The sequence below is a fragment of the Mandrillus leucophaeus genome, unplaced genomic scaffold (assembly GCF_000951045.1).
Source record: "Mandrillus leucophaeus isolate KB7577 unplaced genomic scaffold, Mleu.le_1.0 Scaffold758, whole genome shotgun sequence".
Lineage (NCBI taxonomy): Eukaryota > Metazoa > Chordata > Mammalia > Primates > Cercopithecidae > Mandrillus > Mandrillus leucophaeus.
Window position 1 is genome coordinate 12,063 of NW_012108230.1, and position 8,418 is coordinate 20,480.

The following is an 8,418-nucleotide window of genomic DNA, read 5'->3' on the forward strand; positions in this document are numbered from 1 at the left end:
TATCCAAAGGAGAAATAAATTTCCCATATCTGTGTGACAGGAGGTAGTTTTAGAGCAAGAAGTTAGGCTCTACTTAGTTAATAGAAACTGGGAGATACAGTGCTATCTTCCTTGATGAAAACATTCATAGAGATAGTTACCAGGCCTTGAGAAAAACATTCCTAGGTCATAAAGCTGACAAGAGCCTTATTTCACTTTTAAAAATATTTACATGCATTTCAAAGAAACAGTGAAATAATTTACAATAACAAGTTTTTTCAAGTAATTGCTGTGAAATAAGGGGGATGTTTCTTCCTTTATTTTCAACAGGCAGAATTATGCTACTTATTTTTAATTTGCATTTGCCCTCACCCGTGTGTGTATGCGTGTGTATATGTGTGTGTGCACACGCGCATGCATGTGTTTCTCTAGAGGGAAAGCAATCCATGTTTAACGTTTGTATTGTATTGCTGAGAACACACTATAAAAAGAATACATCATATCTCTTGGCACTTGGAGAATAATTCAAATCTTCAGAATAAAAGGTTTTCCTCAGTGTTAGGTGAATCTTTACTTTAAAGTCTTATTACAGAACAATTTGTCCATTAACTATACTATTGCTTAAAGAAAATGAATTTCTTTCCACTGTGAAAGGAAAATATCTTGGGCCACGAAAATTACTAAGCTAAAGGGAAAAGTCAAGCTGGGAGCTGCTTAGGGAAAACCTGCCTTTCTTTCTACTCAAAGACACCCCTCTGTTCACTGAGATAAATGCATATCTGAAAGCCTCCTTTGGACAGGCAAATCAGAAACCCAAATGCATGCAACCATTGTCTCTTATCCACCTAGGACCTGGAAGCTCCCTCACACTTCCAGTTGTCCCACCTTTCCAGAAGGAAGCAATGTTCATCTTACACATGTTGATTGATGTCTCATGTCTCCCTAAAATGCATGAAACCAACTGTGCTCTGCCAACCTCGGGCACATGTCATCAGGACCTCCTGAGGCTGTGTCACGGGTGCGTGTCTTCAACCTTGGCAAAATAAACTTTCTAAATTAACTGAGACCTGTCTCAAATTTTCAAGGTTCACACCATATAATTTAAAAATCATTACTGTCAAAGACAAAGGAGCTGATTAAAAAGAGATTATGAGGATAAAACACCTATTCAATCGTTAAACAATGAATTAAATATCTATGAAAAAAAAGGTACTGGACAACAAGCATGTTTTTAACAACTGAAATCAAACAAAAAATTATTGAGGAATTTTCCTCAAATCTCTTTACTGTCCCAAGACTAATTATAATCCAAGTGAAAAGGAAAAATGCTAATTAGCTTGCTATAGTTTAAAATATTTACAAATAAGTCATTCACATGTATTGGATATAGTGTCAATATGTTTCCTGGTAAAACTCATAATAGCAAGCCACTGATCACACTTTTGTAGTCTGACACAAAAGAAAAATAAAATAAAGGCAAAATAGTTTTCTCAGGCAGTAAATTTTTCTGCATTTGCAATATCAACAACAGATTTCCCACCCAATTTAAAGACATGTCAGTAAAATATATGTACTTACATATAGGTAGCTTTACTGTTACATTTGCATGGTCTCAAGATCCTTGGAAAATTCTTTCACTCTTGAATACATATTGGTCTAATTTAATTTATGATATTTTTGAATATATATCTGTCTATGTTTGAAGGCATAAAAACAGTGTTAGTTATTACTGTAATAAAAACAATATTCAAGTTGGAGTACAATTTCTAAGATTTAAATTGCTTTGACACAGATGGAGATTTGTTGGAACAAGATTGTTATTTTACAGCACTTACAATTGTATATATCAAGAAGAGTAATGGAGTCTGATGTTAAAATATTGTAAAATTCTTCAACTTCAAATATCTTTTTGCTTAAGTTCAATATTTCTCGTACATTGGCAAAATAGCTTAATAAATCATTCTTAAATTAATAATTTGGTATTATGGGATATTCAACTTCATATTTATTATTTAGAGAACCTTGACCAGCCATATTTGAAATGATCATAACTCATTTAATGAATTTAAAGATGAAAAGAGATGATCTGGGATCCTTTACTTGACTGGAGAATAACCTCATGTTATCTGTGATTGTTCTTTTTTATTTTTCTATAGATGCTTCAAGAAAAAGAGTTTATAACCTATCCTTAATACTTAAATATGACAACATATTTACTGTGTTTTTAGTCCTACTTTATTTACACCCTGCCACTAAATAGTCTCAAAATAATTCTCAGTATTGAAAAAAATGTCAAACTAAATTGAAAAAAGCTATAGGCCTCACTGACCTTATATAATTATAATTGAATGATAGTAATATGCTGATAAATATTTGAAAATATTTGTCTATTATCATTTGACTATAAAATTATTATACTTAATTTTAAATGCTGTTGGATTCATCCTCATTTATACTAACAGCAAATTTGTCTGTATTTAAATACTGGCCATATTATATTTTCAAATATATTCTACATATCCATAATGTTAATGATGCCCTGGAATTATTTCTCATATATAGATAGAAATATTATGATACATTACACTTAGTAGACTTTTGTTAAGAATTTCCTAGAGAAAATTCTATTTAGGTTGCACAGATTACACATTGCTAATTTAGTGTTTATATAAAGAAATTTGCAATGAGTTTTACAATATTGATGGCTATATAGTGGTTTGTTATGTTTACATGCAACATGCTTAAGTATACACTTAGTGAACTATAAGCAGAAGATACTGTCAATTTGTTTAAAAGACCCATTTTGTAATGACATAGCAATATCTCACTCCTGGTACCATTTTTCTGTATTAGTTCATTGTAGTACTGCTATGAAGACATATCTGAGACTGAGTAATTTATTTTAAAAAGAAGTTTAATTAGCTCCAGATTCTGCAGGATGTACAGGAAGCATGGCTAGAGAGGCCTCAGGAAACAAAATCAATCATGGTAGGAGGCCAAGTGGAAGGAGGCATGTCTTACATGCCTGGCACAGGAGGAAGAGAATGAAGGGGGTGGTGCTATGCACTTTTAAACAACCAGATCTCATGAGAACTCTTTCATGAGACAACCCTAGAGGGATGCTTCTAAATCCTTATAAAACACTGCCATGATCTAATCACTTCCCACCAGGCCCCTTCCCCAACACTGAGGATTACAATTCAACATGAGATTTTGGTGAGACCATAGAGCCAAACCATATCAACAGTAATAAATATTTTATGAAATTTAATTTTGCAGGTAAAACCAAAGAAATTATGTTATTTATGAAAGGCTGGGCAAATGGGTTGAGTTTGAATTTGGATTATCATCTTTCTTATTTCCAAATTAATTCTCCAGTCTACAAACTTCAAGAAATATAAGCATCATCTATGCAATGGAAATTCTGACACCCATTTCTCAGAGATTCAGATTTTGTAATTCAGATTTTTGTCCTGGTAATCTACATTCTAAGAAGCACTCCATGTGTTTTTAAAACTAAACAAATTCATGTTGAATTGCAACAATGCCTAATATAATGCCCTTTCTTCTTTATTCCTCTTCTTTGCATACATCTTGATGACCTGAAACTGTATTTGTCAATCCTATTTGTATGTTAAGTTACGAGAATACTACCAGGGTTCCGGTTTCAAGTAAAATGGAGTAAACACAGTCATCTTTCTCTCACCCACCAAATGCAGCTGTTAAATCTGAAAATAATAAAATTTGAAATTATTCAGGAATTCCAAAAAGTAAATAGAAATAACAGCTTAGAAAAGAAGATGAGCATATAAAAATGATTAGCATATTTATTTAAAATTCTTGGTCAGATTTATATAATTTCCTCAACAAAGATCAGAAATTACTTTTCTTATTGTTGATTATGTTGGCTGGATTTTAGTGCTGAATTTCTTCATGAGCTTTGTCATTTTGGTTTAGAGGTTTATTTTGATGTGAAGCTTTTTCTTTGAGAGGTTGGGGGATGGGGCTGCTTGTTTCCTGTTTTTCTCTTTCTCTCTGTGTAAAACTCTCACTGTCTAATGATTTGTATTTCTGTCACTATTTCTGGGCCCACACAAGAACACCAGGTTTGAAATCTTCCTTCAGCATTATTTCACAGAAGTGACGTTGAAACTGTGCAGATCTCATTATAAATTCAGTGGGACTATAACTCAGTCCTGGAAAACCATACTGTGCTCTTATCTCCTTCTTCCTTTCCCCCAAATTCCAAAGTGATGTCTTTAAAATGTAAACAGATTCTATCCTTCATTTCCAATCTTTCATGAATCCTTTCAGATGTCTATCTTAAAAACACTTCCTTGGACTACTAAAACATGTTCTGTTGTGTTTTAAAATTTGGGTTAATTTCATTTATACCTCAGGAACCACAATCCCAGTCACACTGGCTATTATGGACTTGGAAAACTGAGAGCTAAGATTTCAACCCAGCTCAACCTTTGTATTTTTGTTCTATCTCTGGTTCACAGAAATAGTCCTTGTTCATGTAAAATCAATTATACCTTTTGTTTTTCAGTTTTTATAAAATGTATCCTTCACTCTTACATGTTCAATAATTACATTTTCAAACATGACCTACTACACTAAATTAACAATATATATCAAGGTTTTAGTATATATGCTCCTTCCACTCTTCTTTTCTTTTGGGTTTGGTTTTTCTGGCACCAATGAGAAATATAATCCTACTCCAACTGTCTACCATTTAGGAAAGGAAAAGTCAATGTGGCTGATGAATCTATACTTTATTAATGAGCTCAAGTTTTGTGAGTTTGCATCACTTTATCCAATGATGTTTTGCTCTCCAGAGCAAACACAGGAATAAATTTATGGGATTTTGTTAATTAAATCATAGCTGTGGAGTTAAACAGAAAAATACAAATTACACTTCAGTACAGCTGAGTATGAGAAAAAGCAACAAAAATGTAAATAGAAAAAACTAGAAATGTAAAAGAGAAAAAAAAATTCAGTAAAATAACTGGCCAGAATTAAAAGTAAAGAAATGTAAACACACACTAACATTTAAATAAAATAATAATAATGTTTAAGGGGCCTAATACCAAAATGAATATTGGATATCTAGAGAATATTGGCATATTAAGACCCTGAGATGATATTAAGGTTAGATTATATTATTTTTCAGTACATTATATGTCCCTCCCTCCCAAGATGCCTCTGTCACCATCTGTTTGATATCATTGGCCATGGGACATTTTGATCAGTCATCACTCATTTCCCTCTTCATCAATTCCACTATGGTTCCAAAAGGAACTGTTCCATTATCCTGGGCCCCTGAGATAAGAGCCGAAGTAACCTGCTATGGGTGTTATTGAGCAAAGAGTAACAGGTTAGTGTGGCTGGAGCACAGGAAATGGGAGTGGAAGGAGAAGAACAAGGTGTCAAGGAGGTAATAAGCTCAATTCATAAAGAGCCTTGTAAGATGTAAACAATTTTCATTTTATTTTGAATAAAAAAAAGTCATTTCAACATCTTGAGGAGAGGAAACAATGTAACCTAATTTATAATTTTAAATGATTGCTCCTATTAGTTTGTTTGGGGCACATTACAAGAGGAAACTGGGAGGAAATAAGAGATGATGGTGCTTGGACCAGAGTAGTAGCAGTAGAGAAATAAGGTTAGTTAGATTCTGGATTGATCTGGAAAGTAAACAAAAGTTTTTGTTGAATTGCATGTCAGTTATGAAAAGAAAAATGACAAGAATGTTCTTGGTATGAGCAATTAGAAGGGGATTGTCCACAATTTCATGCCCCATTGAAATGCTTTGCTAGTGTCACCCAAAACTTGCAAATGATTAAGTTTTATGGAATTTGTTAATTTCTTATTTTATATTACCTACCATCAGCTTTCATCACTGTTTTCAACTCTTCCTGAAATACTTTCTTACACTGATTTCTGTGGACCCGATTCTCCAGGGTTTTTTACTTTTTTTTTTTTTTTTGGTACATATCCTTTATTTCTTTTCAGGCTTATTCTCCTTATTCAATTCATAAATTTTTAACTTTTTCAAGCCTACATTTGTATTCACTTACCACTTTCCATTGAACATTCTCTTTAAGGAATCTCATCCACAAACATGTCATTGAATGCTATTTATATCCGGAGATTCCTACTCTTCTATCTGCTGTTCAGACTTTTCCTCTGTTGTCTAGATACATACAATAAAAACCTGGTTAAAAACTATACTCTTGGCCTGGAGCAGTGACTCATGATTGTAGTCCTAACTCTTTGGGAGGCTGAGGCGGTGGACCACTTGAGATCAGGAGTTCGAGACCAGCCTGGACAACATGGTGAAACAGTGTCTCTACTAAAAATACAAAAATTAGCCAGGCGTAGTGGCACATGCCTGTAATCCCAGTTACTCAGGAGGCTGAAGTGGGAGAATCGCTTGAATCCAGAGGCAAGATGGCGCCACACTGTACTCCGGCCTGGGTAACAGAGGGAGACTACACCAAAAAAACAAACAAACAAACAAACAAACAAACAAAAAACCTCTACTCTATGTCGAAGAGGCCTAAAATCAATATAACAAGAACAAACATATGTTTTTCTATTTACCGCTATCTTATAAAATTGGAAGCCTTTCAATTCAATGCAGTACTATCCAGGAAAGTTACTATTCCAGAAAAATAATATTTATCCTTTTCTCCTTCCTCGTCTTCATCACTCGCTACTTATATACAGATTGTAGTCCATGATTGGTACATACGGTTTCTCCAGCTCTATTAAAAATGTGCCTCCTCTCGCTTAGAATGGTCACTTCTCTGGACTATTGCAGTAGCTCTTAACTGGGCTTTCAACATCCACTCTACTCTTTATTAATCAATATGATTATTTATTTTCAAATAAATACATTTTTGTAACATATTTTAAACCTGCTTCATTATTGCTCTCCAAGTTTAGAAAACAGTATCCTAAAGGATGTGATATAATCTCTGATACTTCATCCATCATTATTTCAAACTAACCTCACCGTCAGTCTCACTCTATGGGCTTCACTAAGACAGGACTTTCAGCAACTTGAATGCACTTTTTCTTTCTAACAGCAAGGACATTGGGTGTTCTGTGCTCTCTGTCTGAATCATGCTGTTTACCCACAAATATCACATATACTTCAAATTTCAACTGTGACTTGCCGGTAAAGCATGATGCTTTATAAATAGCTTAGCATTACTCACAAGTTTACTGTATGTATCGAATTATCTGAATAATATGTTGTCAGTCCTAAGAGACTGTATGTAATTTTGTTTACCATTATACTCTTAATACAGAACACAGTGCCTAACATTGTGCGCAGTATTTATTTAGAGGGACTTAATGTGATTTACATAGCTGCATGCTGAAGGAAATTAATAATGTCTTCCCCCGAACCTGTCAACAAGTGTTACCTGTACATATTCGATTGCGTTCATTTTCATTAAACACATAACACATGCAGAAAAGGGACATATCCCTAATGTCATGCTCTGAAGACAAGAATATTGAATATAGAATGATGCAGAACCATCATTAAGAAGAAAATAGGCTAAATAGGGAATTTTTAAATAATATGGGCCATTGTTCTTTTTAATTGTACCACTAATAGGGTAATACATAAATTGATTATTTATAAATAGAAATTAAACGATGCATTTGTTTCTAAATTAAAAGGCATCAGAAGCAATATTTAACCAAATTAAGGTTAATTTTGTTATCTTGGAATATATCCATAAAAATAAAATGCATGCCATATAGAAAAGGAAAATGTTACAGAGTCTTAAAATCATTATTATAGCAAGTTCAAATTATTTTAATATTCAATTTAACATCATTGTAAAGGGAAGGAAGACTTGAATTAGTGGATTAGCAGCTCTACTAAATTGGTGGTTTTTAAAGAAACTGCTCAATATGTAAAAGAGAAAATCAAATCCTATAACCTTCTTCAAAAATACATTTTTATATTGTATTATTTCTTCTAGGAAAATTCTTAGAAGTACACATACCATACAGAAAACAAGAACGAACAAACAAACAAAAAACCAGATAACACTTTCTAATTATTGAAATAAAATAGTGGATGTCACACGCTCTTTGTCACATGTCACTTTTATCTAGTACTTTTAAAGGGTCACCTCAAATGAGAAGTTCAGTATTATATTAGACACTTCAATTGAAAGTGTTACACTTCTCCAAATGAGAACTAGATATATTGGGGCACATGTATATTAAGCAGCAAGTGTAGCAAAATTTTAATATTAATTTATGGTAACAAAAATAAGTTATCATAGAAAGTATAGTGAAAGAGCTTAACGTATTTATTGAATATATAGTTCTCACCTTGTTGCAAACTGTTCTATTTCCTATGATCTAAAATGTCAGTGGTATATATCATATTTGGAAGAAATTTAT